General features: G+C 35.8%; 1 long non-coding RNA gene across 1 annotated transcript; it reads right to left on the reverse strand.

Annotated features, from left to right (window-relative positions):
• Nucleotides 1-12,962: 12,962 nt before the first annotated feature.
• On the reverse strand, nucleotides 12,963-15,685 carry LOC141721036 (uncharacterized). The gene is made up of 3 exons (XR_012574639.1): nucleotides 15,401-15,685; nucleotides 13,836-15,229; nucleotides 12,963-13,751 (listed from the first exon to the last, which is right to left on the reverse strand). It is a non-coding gene; the product is annotated as an uncharacterized LOC141721036 (long non-coding RNA).
• Nucleotides 15,686-17,016: the final 1,331 nt, after the last annotated feature.

Consider the following 17,016-nt stretch of genomic DNA (forward strand, 5'->3'; position numbering starts at 1 on the left):
ACATAAACTCTGATGCTAAATCCACTGTAAATGTTAACAAACTTAATAAGGCCAAAGGATCCAAGCAAGTATGGGTCCTTAAAACTAATCATTAATGGTCTTTGTGATTGCAGGGCAACAGGAAAAACAACCTAGTTCTGGACAGTGGATGTTCAAGACATATGACTGGAAATAAAGCCCTGCTATCAGACTTTGTGGAGAAAGCTGACCCAAGTGTTTCTTATGAAGATGGCAACATTGGAAAAACCTTGGGATATGGCAATATCAATCTGGGGAATGTCATCATTGAAAAAGTAGCTCTGGTCTCAGGACTTAAACACAATCTGCTGAGTGTTAGTCAAATCTGTGACAGAGGTTATCATGTGGATTTCTTTGAAGAAGACTGTGAAGTTGTAAGCAAATCTTCAGGCAAAGTTGTTCTGAAAGGATACAGGCATGATAACATTTATGAAGCCAAGCTTTCAACAAGTACTGATGGTTCTGCAATCTGTCTGTTAAGTAGAGCATCAATTGAAGAAAGCTGAAATTGGCACAAGAAACTCTCTCATTTAAATTTCAATAATATAAATGAACTAGTCAAGAAAGATCTTGTGAGTGGACTGCCAAAATCAGTATTTGCTCCTGATGGCCTTTGTGATTCATGTCAGAAGGCTAAACAAAGAAAATCTTCATTCAAGAGCAAGACTGAATCATCAATTCTTGAGCCTTATCACCTACTACATGTTGATCTATTTCGTCCAGTGAATGTCATGTCTATTGCAAGGAAGAAATATGCTATGGTCATAGTGGATGAGTTCACCAGATACACATGGATGTATTTCTTGCACACAAAAAGTGAAACTGCATATATTTTGATTGATCATATCAAGCAACTGGATAAATTGGTCAAAGATTCTGTGAAGATTATAAGAAGTGATAATGGCACTGAGTTCAAGAACTTGATCATGGAAGAGTTCTGCAAAGACCATGGAATAAAGCAGGAATTTTCTGCTCCTGGAACTCCACAACAAAATGGACTTGTTGAAAGAAAGAATAGAACTCTTATTGAAGCTGCACGAACTATGCTTGATGAAGCAAAGCTACCAACCTATTTTTGGGCTGAAGCTGTGCAGACTGCTTGTTTCACTCAGAATGCAACACTCATTAACAAACATGGAAAGACACCATATGAGATGGTGAAGAAAAAGAAGCCAAATCTGAAGTATTTTCATGTATTTGGATGCAAGTGTTTTGTTCTGAAGACTCATCCTGAATAACTATCCAAATTTGATCTAAAAGCTGATGAAGGAATTTTTGTTGGATATCCACTTTCCACAAAAGCCTTCAGAGTCTACAATTTAAGAACAAGGGTTGTCATGGAATCTATCAATGTCTCCTTAGATGATAAGAAGATTACTGGACTTGAAGATTTTAATGATCATGATAAGCTGAGATTTGAAAATGAAGATTTAAATTATGATACTGAAAATCCTGATAGTCTAAATCCTGATACTGCAAACTCTGATGGATTAAACTCTGATGTTATTGAAACTGTGGTGACTACGCCAAAGGAAGATGCACCTGTGCAGGTGGAGCATACTGAAGATACAACCACATCTCAAGAAACATCAGAACCTACAACTAGCTCTTCAAGTTCTGATTCATCAAGTTCTGATAAGCCAAGTTCTGATAATTCTGGAAACTCAAATTCTGAAGGATCTAACTCAGAGAGCATAATTTCAGGGGGAGCATCAGAAAATGTTGATGAAGACATCATGAATCATGGGGGAGCATCCAGTTCTAGAGAAAACCTTCCATCTGCAAGGAAGTGGACTAAATCATATACACCTGACTTAATTATTGGAAATCCTAATGCAGGTGTCAGAACTAGAACAACTACATCAAATGAATGTCTTTATAATTCTTTTCTTTCTCAGACTGAACCAAAGAAAGTGGAAGAAGCTCTTCAAGATTTGATTGGGTGCAAACAATGTAGGAAGAGTTAAATGAATTTGAAAGAAACAAATTCTGGACCCTAGTGCCAAGACCAAAGAACAGATCTGTTGTTGGTACAAAGTGGGTGTTTAGAAACAAAACTGATAGTGATGGAATAATTACAAGGAATAAAGCAAGGCTGGTTGTAAAATGATATTCTCAACATAAGGGAATTGATTATGATGAAACATTTGCACTAGTTGCTAGATTGGAAGCCATACGAATATTTTTGGCTTATGTTGCTCACAAAAAGTTTACTGTCTTTCAAATGGATGTGAAACGTGCTTTTCTCAATGGAGAATTGGAAGAGGAAGTATATGTTGAACAACCTCCAGGCTTTATAGATTCCAAACTTCCAGATCATGTCTACAGGCTTGATAAAGCACTTTATGGCTTTAAGCAAGCTCCAAGAGCATGGTATGAGACTTTAGCTCAGTTTCTTCTGGAAAGTGGATTTAACAGAGGAACTATTGACAAAACACTGTTCTACCTCAACCATGGAAATGACTTACTTTTGGTGCAGATACATGTTGATGATATCATTTTTGGTTCTACAAATGACAGACTTTACAAGAAGTTTGCCAAACTGATGCAGTCAAGATATCAAATGAGTATGGTGGGGGAACTTAGCTATTTTCTGGGCCTTCAAGTCAAGCAGAATGAAGAAGGCACTTTTATTTGTCAATCCAAGTACACCAGAAATTTGCTGAAGAAATTTGAAATGCAAGATTGTTCAAGTGCATCCACTCTCATGGCCACTGTAATAAAATTGGATAAGGATACTAGTACATCAGTAGATATTACTGATTACAGAGGTATGATTGGCTCATTACTCTATCTAACTGCAAGTAGACCTGATATCATGTATGCTACCTGTCTTTGTGCAAGATTTCAAGCAGATCCAAGAGAACCTCACTTAACAGCTGTGAAAAGAATTTTCAAGTACCTTAAGGGTACAACTGATCTGGGATTGTGGTATCCTAGAGAATCATACTTTAAACTAATAGGTTACTCAGATGCAGATTTTGCAGGATGCAAAATTGACAGGAAAAGCACAAGTGGAAGCTGCCAATTTCTTGGAGGCAGATTAGTTTTTTGGTTTAGCAAGAAACAAAAGTCAATTTCCACATCAACTGCAGAAGCAGAGTACATTGCTGCAGGAAGCTGTTGTGCACAGATTCTTTGGATGAAGAATCAGTTACTGGATTATGGGTTAACATATTTTAAAATCCCTATTTACTGTGATAATCAAAGTGCTATTGCTATGACAGGTAATCCAGTTCAACACTCAATGACAAAACACATCAGCATTAGGTACCACTTCATAAGGGAACATGTGGATGAAGGTACAGTGAAATTGCACTTTGTTCCAACAGATCAACAACCAGCAGATATCTTCACAAAACCACTGTGTGAAGCTACTTTTACAAGATTGGTAAATGAACTTGGAATGGTTTCAGGTTCTTTCTCTAAATCTGCTTAGCTTTTTTTCTGCTGCATCAGACTTTATGATCAGTATTTACAGATATTACTATCTTTGTGTATTCTGTGCTTAATTGAAAATTGCTTAAGTACTGATTGTTGTCTGATGTAAATTTCTAAACTCTGATAGTGATATGACTGTTTCTGTGACTATTCAATCCTATGAGGATAGCTGTGCTAGATGCTGACCTAGTAGTCTTTAATATACTAAAGATCCCATGTTAGAAGTAATTATTTATGTGGAAATCTATTGACACAAGCAAATTCTGATATTGAGCTTAGTTAAGTTTACTTTGTCTATCTTATTACTAAGTCAAAAACTAGAATAATGTTTCTCATCTGTTAAGTTCTGATGTTAGTAAATCTGCTGAATGTACTAAGTGCTGATAAACCTCACTTATCAAAAGAAAAAGGAAAAGAACAAGGAATAAAAATCTGCTGATGTGCATCAGACTTTATGATCAGTATTTACAAATATTACTATCTTTGTGTATTCTGTGCTTAATTGAAAATTTCTTAAGTGCTGATTGTTGTCTGATATGAATTTCTAAACTCTGATAGTGATATAAATATTTCTGTGACTATTCAATCCAATAAGGATAACTGTGCTAGATGCTGACCTAGTAGTCTTTAATATACTAAGTCTATCTTTGTGTATTCTGTGCTTAAATTGAAAATTTCTTAAGTGCTGATTGTTGTCTGATGTGAATTTCTAAACTCTGATAGTGATATAAATATTTATGTGACTTTTCAATCCAATGAGGATAACTGTGCTAGATGCTGACCTAGTAGTCTTTAATATACTAAGTCCCATATTTGAAGTAATTGTTTATGTGGAAATCTTTTAAACACAAGCAAATTCTGATATTGAGCTTAGTTAAGTTTACTTTGTGTATCTTATTACTAAGTCAAAAACTAGAATACTGCTTCTTATCTGTTAAGTTCTGATGTTAGAAAATCTGATGGATGTACTAAGTGCTGATAAACCTCATTTATCAAAAGAAAAAGGAAAAGAAAAAGAAATAAAAATCTGGTACTCCTTTGAGATCTAGAGTGAAAATATGGAAGGGAAGACCCAAGTGCATTGCTGGTATTAAGTAATATGCATTAGAAAAACAAACTAATATTTTCTTGGTGACTTTTCACACTCTATGATTACTGGAGAAATACTCTGATAATAGCATAAATTCTGATAAGCAGTCGTGACTCACTTACACTGAGAAGCCACTGTAAAATAGAATTTTAAAAGATGCATAAAATGAGCACAAAACAGTTGAGGTGGACTCATGCATAAACTCATTCTTTAGTAGACTTTAGAATAATGACAGATTTTGAGCAAAGTTCTTAGTTATGCCTTATTTCTAAGATGTACTGAAGTGAATCAGACTTTAATCTTTATCTGATATTTGGCTTACTGCACACACATACACTCCATATGAGTGATGAAAATTACTGTGGTGATAAATATTATTTTAGATGAACATGTTAAGTGTCAGTTGCATAAATTCTGAGGACAAGTAATGATAGAAATTCTGATGATTAAGTTCTGAAGAAACGAAATCGGTATTTTGTGTGAAGAATTACAAGAATAAACATTCACTTTTCAAGTTAAGGAGCCATGTTCTGATGATTGTTAAGTTCTGATCTAAGTCTAAGTTCTGATATTAAATCCTGATTCTTTACTTGACTTATTTATGGTTAAAATCTGAAGCAGTCATATTTAACATTCATAATATGTTTGGGTGAGTTATAAACAGTCAACATAATTTGGGTTAGTGGTACTCGTACATGCATAGTAATTCCTACTTGTTTCGTGTGCTCATTAACTCCTGTCTTAAGCTTCCGATGGCTGTCATTATTACTCATCAGTCTAGAGAGACGAGGTATCATTATTTTTACCTGTAACTATTTAATATTCCTCGTGTCCCTTGGTATTCCATTGGTTATTTAAACCAATGATTCATTCCAGCCAAAACATCCTTCAATTTCTCACAAACTCACTCTCTTTTTATTCATATCACCAAAAATGGTTCGTTTCAACATGTTCTTAAACTATGAAACTTTCACTATTGAGTTGTGCTGACTGGCAGCAGGAGTGGCATGTCACTGCCATTCCTGATGAACTATGGGATTCGGTTCCACAAGAGGTTCACACCGAACTCTTGTTTTTATCAATTGAGTATCATCTCCATCTTGATAGATTGGAAGAAGAAAGGAGAGAAGCTCTCCGTCAGCAAGAACAGATCATCCGTCTTGCAGTGCTTTTCGTCTCCAGCAACAGGAACTAGTCGATAGGATCTTCTTAGACTAGGACTAAAGTTGTTGATGTTAGGAATCGTAGCTTAGGACTGTCTTGCAACTTTTTCCTGTAATTGCTAAATTTTATCAAATGTATTTTCTTGATATATTAATGAAATTTTATCTTTTTGCAAGATTTTGTCTCTGAGTCGTTTCATATTCTAATGAATTTTTAAATCCTGATACTAACCATATTCTGATGACCTTTTTAGCTCTGATACAAATCAAGTTCTGATTCTGACGTGGCAGTATTTGTTTACTTGGTTTATTTTTGGTCATTCTCTCATTGGTCATATTTTTACAGAATATTGGTAAAGCAGTAATAATCATGTATTTAGTGGGAACAATTTTTTTTAAATTTAAAATAAAAACTGAACGTCCTTGATTAATGGGATTACTTGGTAAGTGGAACGGTTTTTCTCCTTGAAAAACTGCATGTGATAAGTAATGATTAATGAATACCCGTGCCCATTAATTATCTTTTACTGCTGCATGTCTGACAGGTGTCTCAAACGGCTATTTTTTTACCGTGTATAAGTAAAAGAGAGAAAAGATTGTAAAATCTTTTATTCACTTTCATACTTTATCTCTCTCTTTTTACTTTTATTCTCTCTCACATCTACTGACGATTTATCATACAGCCATTTTATCAAACACCTTACAGGCAACCTAATTTCTCAATTATTTCACATGGCACCTAGGGATTTGATTGTAGATGGAGCCAAATTTGTACCTAACAACTATGCTGCCATCTTGAACAAGGCTGAAACTCCATCTGATTTACACTTTGTGCAAGATTTTCTAGCAAATAGTGAGATTGGGTATGCTTTGACCCAACCTCAACATATTTCAAGCCAACAAGTTCTGACATTTTGGCGGACTGGGATTTTTGATGATGGTGGTGCTACTGGTACTCCAAGCATCGTTTTTGAAGTGAATGATGTTGAGCACATGGTTACTCCTGGAGCAGTTCGTAAAGCTCTCCAATTACCAGAAGACTTTATTTTTTCAACAGTGGAGGACCCTGTTCTACAGCAGCTCATGGCCAATTTGGGTTATGAGAAGAGTTTGGGCAAGTTTGGACAGTTGAACAGGGAAAATATCAGGAAGGAATGGAGCTTTTTCTTCGATTGTATCACTAAGGCATCCATCAATAAGTGCTCAAAATTTGATGCCATTCCAATTATGAGTCAGCAAATAGGGTATGCTCTTATTCATCAAACTCACTTTGATTTTGCAAGTGCTGTGCTAGGTTTCATAGGGGATAGGATGACAGAGGATAGGAATGTAGTATACTTTGCTAGATTCTGTCAGTTTATATATAATTTCTGTTGTGCTGATGAACCCCAACCTACCACTGATTTAATTCAACCCTTTAAGCTTGTAAAAAGGGCTTTTAATGACGTGTTAAATGCTGACCTTAAGAAGAAAGTGGTTAGACCCTTACAGATACCTCAGTTTGTAAAACAGATTCTGGTAAATGCTGATCCTCACACCTATAGCTCTGTTTACCCTGATGTTCAACCCACCAGCACATCGCAGCCACCACAACAACCATCAGAACATACCATACTTACACCTCAAACTTCTCAACCTCAACCTACTCAACCCTCAATCAGAACATATTTCAAACCTTCACAGACGTCTCAACCTTCATCATCAGCACATCCTGTGAGGCCTTCATCTTCAAAGCCCAAAAGGACAAAGACTGTACCTCAGACATAACAGAAGAGAAGGAGGATTGTTTTAAGAGATAAGTCGGACAGTGAGGAACAGGTTCCAGTTTCAGAACCTGTTGTTGAAGAAGCTGAGAAGGTCTCTTCTCAGAAGGATACTGGAATTGGGGGTTCTAAGCTTCTCAAAAGGCTTAGAAGGATGTATTCTGATGAAACTCCTAAAGTCTCTCCACCTTCAAAGAGACATAATAAGCAAAGAGCCAGGAGCCCTGTCAGTGTATCATCACATTCTGAAGAAACTCTGGCAGAAGGAGCTAAAAAAGGGGGTCAGGAATCTCTGATCCCAATAGAACCAATTGTTGTTGATTTTCTTCCTTTGGCACAACCAAAACCTACTCAAGACAGAACACCTACTCCTCCTGAGTCTCCTGTAAATGAACCAGTACATACTGAAAACCCAGGCACAAGTGCTGAGATTGATATTCACAACCTGGTTGTGCCTGAGGTTCTGTACTTAGAAGCTCCACCAGCTCCAATCACTCCACCACCAACACCACTTCTTGATGCTGATTTTAATCCAGAATTGCCTACAACACCTTCTCTGCATCTAGATACTGAAGATCAGATTTCAGGTGAGCATCAGAATATGGCTGTTGATCAGAACTTAGTTGAAGATCAGCACTTAGAGGATGATGTTGAAGCCTCAATATCCTCTCATACTATTCTTTTATCAGAAGAAGCTGTTGATGCTGATTCTATAAATTCTGATGCTGCTAATAATGAAGTTAATGGTGATGTTGCTGCTACAAATGTAGATGCTGATGCAGCTGGTCCATCAGGACATGCACCTCAACAAACTGTTCATAAAGCTGAGATAGTCAAGAAGTTTGTTACAGGGGAAGCACCGGTACCTTGGAGTGAAACTCCTAGAGGACATGAGTGGACTAAGGAGTGGAACACAGTTACCTTTGTTCCTTCTGAAAAGATTCTTGCTGAGCATCTTGCAAAAGCTGATGAACTGATGATAAATGATGATTTCAAGACTCAGCTGAGAGTTACTGCATTGAGTACAAAGCACCTTTAAGGTTAACACTCAATAACTCATGACAAGGTGAATAAAATTCAAGAAAACTTGATCCAGCAAGATATGAATCTGAAACTTGAAAAGAAAAGGTATTTCCAACCTACCTTTGACAGAATTCCCTACATTGAGAAAACCCAAGAGAAGCAACAGTCTCAGATTAATGAAATTTTGAAGAATCAAGCTTCTCATCAAAATTAACTCAATGAGATCCAATCCTCCGTGGAATTGCTTGTCTCTCTTCTATTACCTGCTGATGCCAAAAAGGGGGAGAAAGTAATTAAGTCCAAATGTAAACCTATTAAGACACTGAAGGGAAAGGATGATGGAAAAGATGACCCGGGAAACTCTGGAATGGGTGGAGGTCATGGTCAAGGTAAAGGTCTGTCATCAAGTAGAACTGGAACTACATGTCAAAGAACAAGTTCTGATACTGGGAGAAGAATAACTTCTGATACTGGTAAAAGGATAAGTTCTGATGAACATCTGGAACTTGATGAGGAGATTTCAAGACAGTTATTTCTGAAAGAAAATCCAGGAATGGACTTTGAGATTCTAAAGGAAGAAGAAGCTAGACTTAAGTTAGAAAAAGTCAACTTCAAATCTGAAGCTTCTGTTGTTGAATAGAAAATTCCTAAGGCTAAAGACATTGTGATAAAAGAAAGGGTAAATCCTGAGGCAACCAAGGTCAAATCACAAATGCAGATAGATCCAAGGTCCAAGGGCAAAGATAAGTTGGTGAACCTGTAAAGGTTTATGTGCCTGCTATGGATGAAGAAATATCTGATGAAGATGATAATCTTACTCTGGTTTCAAAGAAGATTTCTCAAACAACCTCTGACATGGCTCAAGTTGTTCAGAGTCGAGATAGAGTAAGTTCTGATATGACATTGAAGCAAGTAACCTCTGACATAGCTCAAGTTAACTTGATATCAGAAGATAAGTTAAAGGAAACCTCTGACATTGCTCATGTTAAATCCTCAAAGTTACTCCTACCAGGATTCACTAAAGCTAAACAGAATCAACCTTTGAAGACTGCAGCAAGTGGTTTTGAAGCAAGAGTTGTTACAGGAAAGGAAGCAAGAGATAAATCTGGATTGGGTAGTGCTGATGAAAGAAGAGTGCAGAACACAACCAATGATCCAACTTCCTTAAGTGAACCAGGTGTTGGAGCAACTCCTGAAAGATTGAATCAGCTTGAATCTGTACAGATGGTTTACCATACTTTCTTGAAAGAACACATCTTGTTATATTTCATGACAGATGGAAGGGTTTACCATATAAGGGAGAATGCTATACCACTGAAGTATTTTGAGAAACTAGAACATGTTCTATTCTTACTTCAAGTGAAGAACAGATTAACAGAAAGTGCTGCAAATTATTTGAAGACTCAAATTCAGAGACAGAAGAAGCTTTATTCTGTAAAGTCTGACATCACATACTGTCCCAAGTACAGAGATCACAAGGGTGATATTGTTGAGATGAAGCCTAACTCTGCTAAGATTATAACTACCTTTCTGGGTTATAAGGCTGTCAAATTCAATCTTGAGTCTGATAAGGCATATTTGATAAGACTGGATCAGGACATAAGGAAAGCCAGAATAAATGATCTCAGGGCTGTTATCTTTCAAATTGGTGAAGATACAGTTGAATTGAAGAATGCTAAAAGGAGGATGATTGATGAACTTAAATATGCTGAGAGATGTTTGTTAAAGAACTATCTTAGAACAACTCCTGATATCAAAGAGATCAGTAATTGAAGCCAAGTCAAGATCTACAACTGCTCAAATTCTGATGTGTATACAGGCTGAAGCTGTTATCAGAAGTTAAAGTTGGTAAAGCTTTAAGGATTGTAAGTTGTAGTTATCTAGTCAAATTCTCATGCTTTTGTACTTAATATTTTTGACATCATCAAATATCTGTTAAACTTATATATTATGCTAATTTACAAGTTGGGGGAGATTGTTAGATATATTTGATAATGTCATGTCTAATATGATTTGTGTTTAGTTTTCAGATCTTACTTAAACAGGACAAATCAGTACTTACCTGGAAATCAACACTTAAACTGAAGTCAGAACTTAAGTGGTCAGAACTTAAGTTATCAGGAGATATTTATCAGAAGATAATATCAGGACTTAAGGGGACTTTCAGATAAGGAAGACGGCTGATTGAAAGAAAAGAAGATCAAGATAAACGCAAGAAGAAATATGCATGAAGAAGGACTTCTATGAAGAATAGAATACTTGGAAGAAAAGATATCTGATTGATATATTTTAAGAAGCAGAATTATATTCCATATCAATTATCGATTATCTTGTAACTGTGTAGTATATAAACACATACATAGGGTTTACACTATATGTGTTATCATTATCGAGAATAATATTCATTGTAACCCTAACAGGTCTCGTGATAGTTTGTTTATCACTGAGAGAGGACAGTTCCATATTGTAACAGAGTTTATGGGTTAAATATCGATATGGTCACTTAACTCAAGCCCATGTATCAAAAAACACACTCTAGTTATCGGGGCCTCACTTGCATCACTCTAGTTGACGATAATGCAAGGGCCGTTAGTCAGAGCCGTTGACCTGACGGGAATCGTTTAAATTTTAACGGAACGCACATCAGTTCAGACGTGGCGCCATGTGGCATATGGTGTAGCAGGGACAAGGATGGTCATGCTTGCACAATTAAAACACTGGTGGACACACACTTGCACAATTAGTTATACGCCACGTAATATGCCACATGGTGCCACGTCTGAACTGATGTGCGTTCCGTTAAAATTTAAACGATTCCCGTAAGGTCAACGGCTCTGACTAACGACCCTTGCATTATCGTCAACTAGAGTGATGCAAGTGAGGCCCCGATAACTAGAGTGTGTTTTTTGATACATGGGCTTGACTTAAGTGACCATATCGATATTTAACCCCAGAGTTTATTATATTGAATAAAGTCTGTTTTCTGTTACTTGAGTTCTTTAATTCGATTTGATTATGATAAACACTGTATTCAACCCCCTTCTACAGTGTGTGTGACCTAACACCCAGCCTATTGATTTATCGGGTATGCCTGATAAATTCAGTGGCGGAGTTTCTTTTTCTCGTTGGCATAAAAAGATGGAGCTCTAGTTAACGGTTAAGGGTTTATGGTAAGTGGTGCAGTATGATCTTCTTGTTTTGGATCAAGAGAAGGCTGAATCTGTTTAAACTTATGCTTTATGGGCTGAGAATGATGGGTTGGTTAGGGCGGCCATTTTGGTAGCTTTGGCAGCTTTGACAAACACCTTTTTCGATGTTTATTCATCAGATGCCTACACTGCTAAATTTAATATTTAATTTTAAAACCCGATTTTTATAATTTGGTTACAAATTTGATTTTTAATTTTAAAACCCAAATGAAATTGGTTTGGATTGGTTTTTAGGCTAATTGTCCAAAATACTCGAAATTGAATTCGAACTGAAACCCGACCAAGCCGGATGTATTAAATTATATATTATCATCATATTTACATAATATATTTATATAAATGAGAAATGATCATGATAAATTATACGTATTTTATCATGTTTTATAATGATTTGAGGATATGTTAAATTTTGAACAAAAGACTAGTTACTTAATTATTTTTTTAGATATTTATTTCGGTATTTTCAGGTTTTGATTCGAACCGACAATTTATGTTTGGTTTTCAACTTTTAAATTTTATCTGGTCCAAGATTGATTAAAAAAATTGCACAATATTAATTTCCTTGAAATTCAAACTAAATCGACTCTTTGTCATCCCTCCACACAAACATAATTATAACTTACAGTAAGTCATAACACACTCGAACACGTATAAATTTAATTGAATTGGAAATAAAAACACAAAATATGTTTTGTTAATACTTGATTGGATATCCCGCTGTCAAAACCCAACCCCATATCGAAAAATGGCCCTTAACATCACGATTTATGAGGTGATGATTCAAAATAACATAATTCACTAAAATGTCCTTACGAGGAAAAACGCAACACGAACATGCTTGTATCATTTTTCCTAACATTCTATTTTTCTTACTAGGCCTTATAGTTGGGCCTAAAGAAAGAACAGAAGCGATTGATGTTAAAGAGGCTCTTTCCTGGGTCTTGACACGACTGGGTGATCATCGAATCAAATTCCTTACTCACAGTGCAAGCAATTCAGCGGAGAGTTGATAATTATTTGGAAGTGGAATTAGAGAGCTGCTGTCTTAGTCTGCAGTCCAGGACCTGGATCCCCATTAATTTTGTTCAGAAGCAAGCAAATATGGTGGCTCAGGCAATAGCTATAATTCCTTATTTAATAAATTGCCCCAATGTGTTTACGTCTCCTCTCTCTAATCTGCTGGAGACTAGTTTGTATGGCATTTCTTCTAAATGAAACTCATAATCTTTCAAGAAAAGTTGAAAATAACAGCAAATGATAATAATATTAATTTTCGTCTAAACAAATTACAAACTCGAAAGTACACTGAATAGTTGCAACATTCCTTATTTTTTTTCTTAATTCAACTACAACAAACGGACAAAACAAGTTTTCATAACTTATCTAGCAATTAAAAAAGTTCTCATAATCGTCAGCTAGCCGCCGCCTCCCCCCTCTCTCCCCTCTCCTAGGGTTTGTTCATTTTGAAGTAAATCGAGGGGCTTTCACTGGTTTTCTCCAGTGGAAAGCCCCGATCTCTTCATTTTCTTTTATTCTGATTGATTTCTTTCCAATAAAACCCATTTTTTTGGTATTTGTGTGTCTCTTCTCTTGGAGTGTGTGTTTGTCTCTCCTTTTGGAGTGTTTGTTATGTTTTTGTTTTGTCATGTTTGGGTTAATCTGGTATTGGATCTGTTGAGGACGAAGTTGCTGATATTTTTGGTGATCTGCAAAACCTGTATCGAATCTGGGACGGTGATGATTATTGCAATAGTTCACCTTTCACAACCAAAGATTGTTCATCTTTTACGGGTTTACACTTTCGGCATGTCTATAGCTGATATCCGGCATGTAGATAGCTGAGGTGCTTTCGGCATGTTTATAGCTGGTGTCCGGCATGTAGATAGCTGGGGTGCCGCTTCTCCAGTCTCATTTTATGTGATTGTTGTTTCTGAACATTGGGCTAACCATAGTTTTTACGTGATATGGTCAATTGCGATGTTGCTATCTTCAGAGATGCTGGTGCAATTTGGATCGCTTGGTATGTCTTTGATTTCGTTTTTAGCTTCAAGAATTTTTAAATTCTATGTGTTAAACGATCAGGAAACAAATCATCTAATTGATTTTAGTATGTTATTTGTTTTATCACCTGGTTGTATCGACAGTTGGGGGTTTGTCCCGGTATTTGTTTCATCACCTGGTTGTATCGACAGTTGGGGGTTTGTCCCGGCTGTATTATATTCAATTTAATGAAATTTTCTGCATTTGTCAAAAAAAAAAAGTTCTCATAATCATAACAGGCAGAGTAAAACAAACAGGATAAATGTCTTTAAAGCATTTAACATCTTCATTAATATAGTAAAATTCTTATTTAACTTAATTATGTAAGTTGTTCAACATCCATGGGAAGATAAACCAATGTAACTACATGTAAGATGAAATGTTAAAGTGCCAACTAAATGTACAGTTGATGCTGGTGACATATGCTTGTTTATACATATCAGGAAAAGAGAAAGGCATTCGTGTGGAGTGAAAGACAATCAATCGTATGATAAGAGCGACAATGAATTGTAAAGTTGTGTTGGTTAGCAAAAAAAAATGTAAAGTTGAGTTTACACTTCATGCTGCTGACAAATGCTTGTTTGGACAAATCAAGACACAATTTAAAAGTTAAAGGAAATTAATAGATGTTAGAGTGATGATGAATTGTCTAAGTCTAGTTAATAGTTGATTCCAATGACATGCTTGTTTGGACAAATAAAGAAAAAAAAAGAGGAGAAAACATATATCAGTTGTCAAGGAGAAGAAATGTTAGATGAGCAACTCTTTCCTCAATTGGCTGATTCAATCAATGGTATGATAATAGTGATGATGAATTGAGCACCTTAAATTTTGTTACAAAACTAGAAGCAAGAAAAGTTCAGTTTATAGTTTTTAAAAATGTAGACCCTTCATTTTTAAGACGAGCAAAGATCAAGGAGGTAGGAATATAGAAAATTTCCTAGACACGTAACGTGTTAGATGACTAGCCGTCCTCAAGGTGTTTAATGGGTGATACCGTCTTGCCAAATGATAACCTTTTAGATGACTAGGTGTTTAATGGGTGATACCGTGCTACATTAACACAATATGACATAGGCCTTTCAAACTTTCCGGTATTGGCAAAATTCACTAAGCTAGATAATTTTACAATGAGATTCACAAAATGAAAGAATTTAACCGAAAAGCACAAAACTGACACAAAAATCAAACGAAACTAAGATAACTCAAATGCCTTACATTAAAAAAGTTACAGCTACAGATTAACTCCCGAAACAATAATCTACCAAACTCAATAATAATAATAAAAAGAAACACATATAAAATGTTTCCACAGATCAAAAATGAGAATTACATTGGTTTGGGATTAAACCCAACGAATGTAATTCAATTAATTCACCGGTGACCGGTGATCAGAGTTTCGATAAACCTCAATCCATCAAATCTTGGAGCAAAAGCACTCCCCTTTGATAAATTTTCACTACTCCTTCTAGAAACATCTTCCTGAAAGAAAACATGAACAGCCCATGTCATATTAACACATGAAATTTCATTAGATCTAATTAATTGATTACAATTTATGATGACCAGATGGTTTAATTCGAAGAATTGGGTCAATCTTTTTATAAAAGCCGAATATAAATAACATAACAACAGTTATGGATGTAATTGTACCTGAGGAGATGAAAAGTGAATCTGGGAATTGTTGTTGTGAGAAACAGCAGTCGAAATAGCAGTGGCGGAGGCAGCAGCGGCAACCAAGATTCCTGATTTCTTCATCCTCAGAGAGAGAGAGAGAGATCTGAAGGGTGTACGAGAGGGAGAGAGACGTAAGGTAGAGAAGAAAGCAAAGAAAAAGAAATACTGGGGGGAGAGTATTTCTTTTCCTTGGCTCAAGACTCGACTTGTGATTTCCAACCTAACGCGCCAGGCTTTATCCCTTAGTTACGTTTTTTAACCCTACAGTTTTCCTCGTCTCTGCCGTCTGCGATTTTCTTTTAATAAAAAAGGTAAAACAATCACACCGGGTTGCTCGGGTGTAGAGACAAACCGCTCAACCGCATCCAACCGCTCGTAACTGAACCGTATTTTGCGGATAATCACGAAACGCGGGTTGGTTGTAGATATAAATTTTAAAAACCGCTCATTCACGGTTTGGATGCGCTTTTAAATTCTTGAAAATTATAAAATCGCAACCGCAACTCGCAACATAAATTTATAATAAAATATATTTCAAAAAATGTAGTTGATATCATATAAATTAATAAATATACACATTTATTAACTAATTTTGGGTTAATATTAAGACTTCGTTCATAAGATTCACAATCATTATAAGATATATAACCAAACAAATGAAAAATGTAATCAACATGTAATTTGTTTTATCTTTTTTTTTCTTTTCTCTCGCCTCCACATTTTTGTATGTTTTTAATATCCTAGCTTCACATGGAGCATTAGTTTATATTTTATTTTTGAATGTAATTTATCAAGTAACTTAAATTTCAATTTATTAATATTTCGAATTTATTTTTTTGCAAATTATTAATTATTTTAAAATAAGTGGTTGAACCGCAAATCGATCCGCGATAACCGCAAATTCGCAACCGCAATTGGCGCGGTTAACCGCAACCGCAAATGCGGTTGCGGATGACAATTTTCTAAAACCGCTCTTCGCGGTTTGGTTCGACTTTTACCCCAAAACCGATCCGATCTGAACCGCGTACACCCCTACCAGCTTGTTTTTAAAAAAACTATGATAATTTAAAGGGATCACAATTAGAGCCGGTCAAACAAACGAGTCGTGCGTGCCGGAACAAAAAATGTTACAATCGATTTGAGAGGATTCTTCTCCAAAAAAACTGAAAGGCATATGCCATAGCCTATTTGTTTACTCGAGGATTTAACTCAACTCAAATAAGAATATAACAAGTAAATAGTGGATCTACCGTCAAAGAGATCTCACAAAGTAACATCTGTCAAAAGATTCAGAAACAATGTTCATCTACAGACTTGAGGAATTACTTCACTGTAAGAAGTTCAAGAAATTGATCAAGTCTCAGTGATATAAATCAAGATTGTGGATTTAATCAAGTGACAAAGATCTTGTCAGGGTATCAAATAGTTACATAGATTTAATCTGAAGAAAATCAAGTTATCAAAGTCAGACATGAAGAAACGCCACGGAAGTTAGTCACTCATGAACCAGACAGTACATCAGGTGTCAACATTGAAGTGGTGGAATTGATTCATAATTTTCAGTGATTTTCAGAAGATCTTCATAAGAGTGG

This window comes from Apium graveolens, chromosome 4 (assembly GCF_009905375.1).
Source record: "Apium graveolens cultivar Ventura chromosome 4, ASM990537v1, whole genome shotgun sequence".
Classification (NCBI taxonomy): domain Eukaryota; kingdom Viridiplantae; phylum Streptophyta; class Magnoliopsida; order Apiales; family Apiaceae; genus Apium; species Apium graveolens.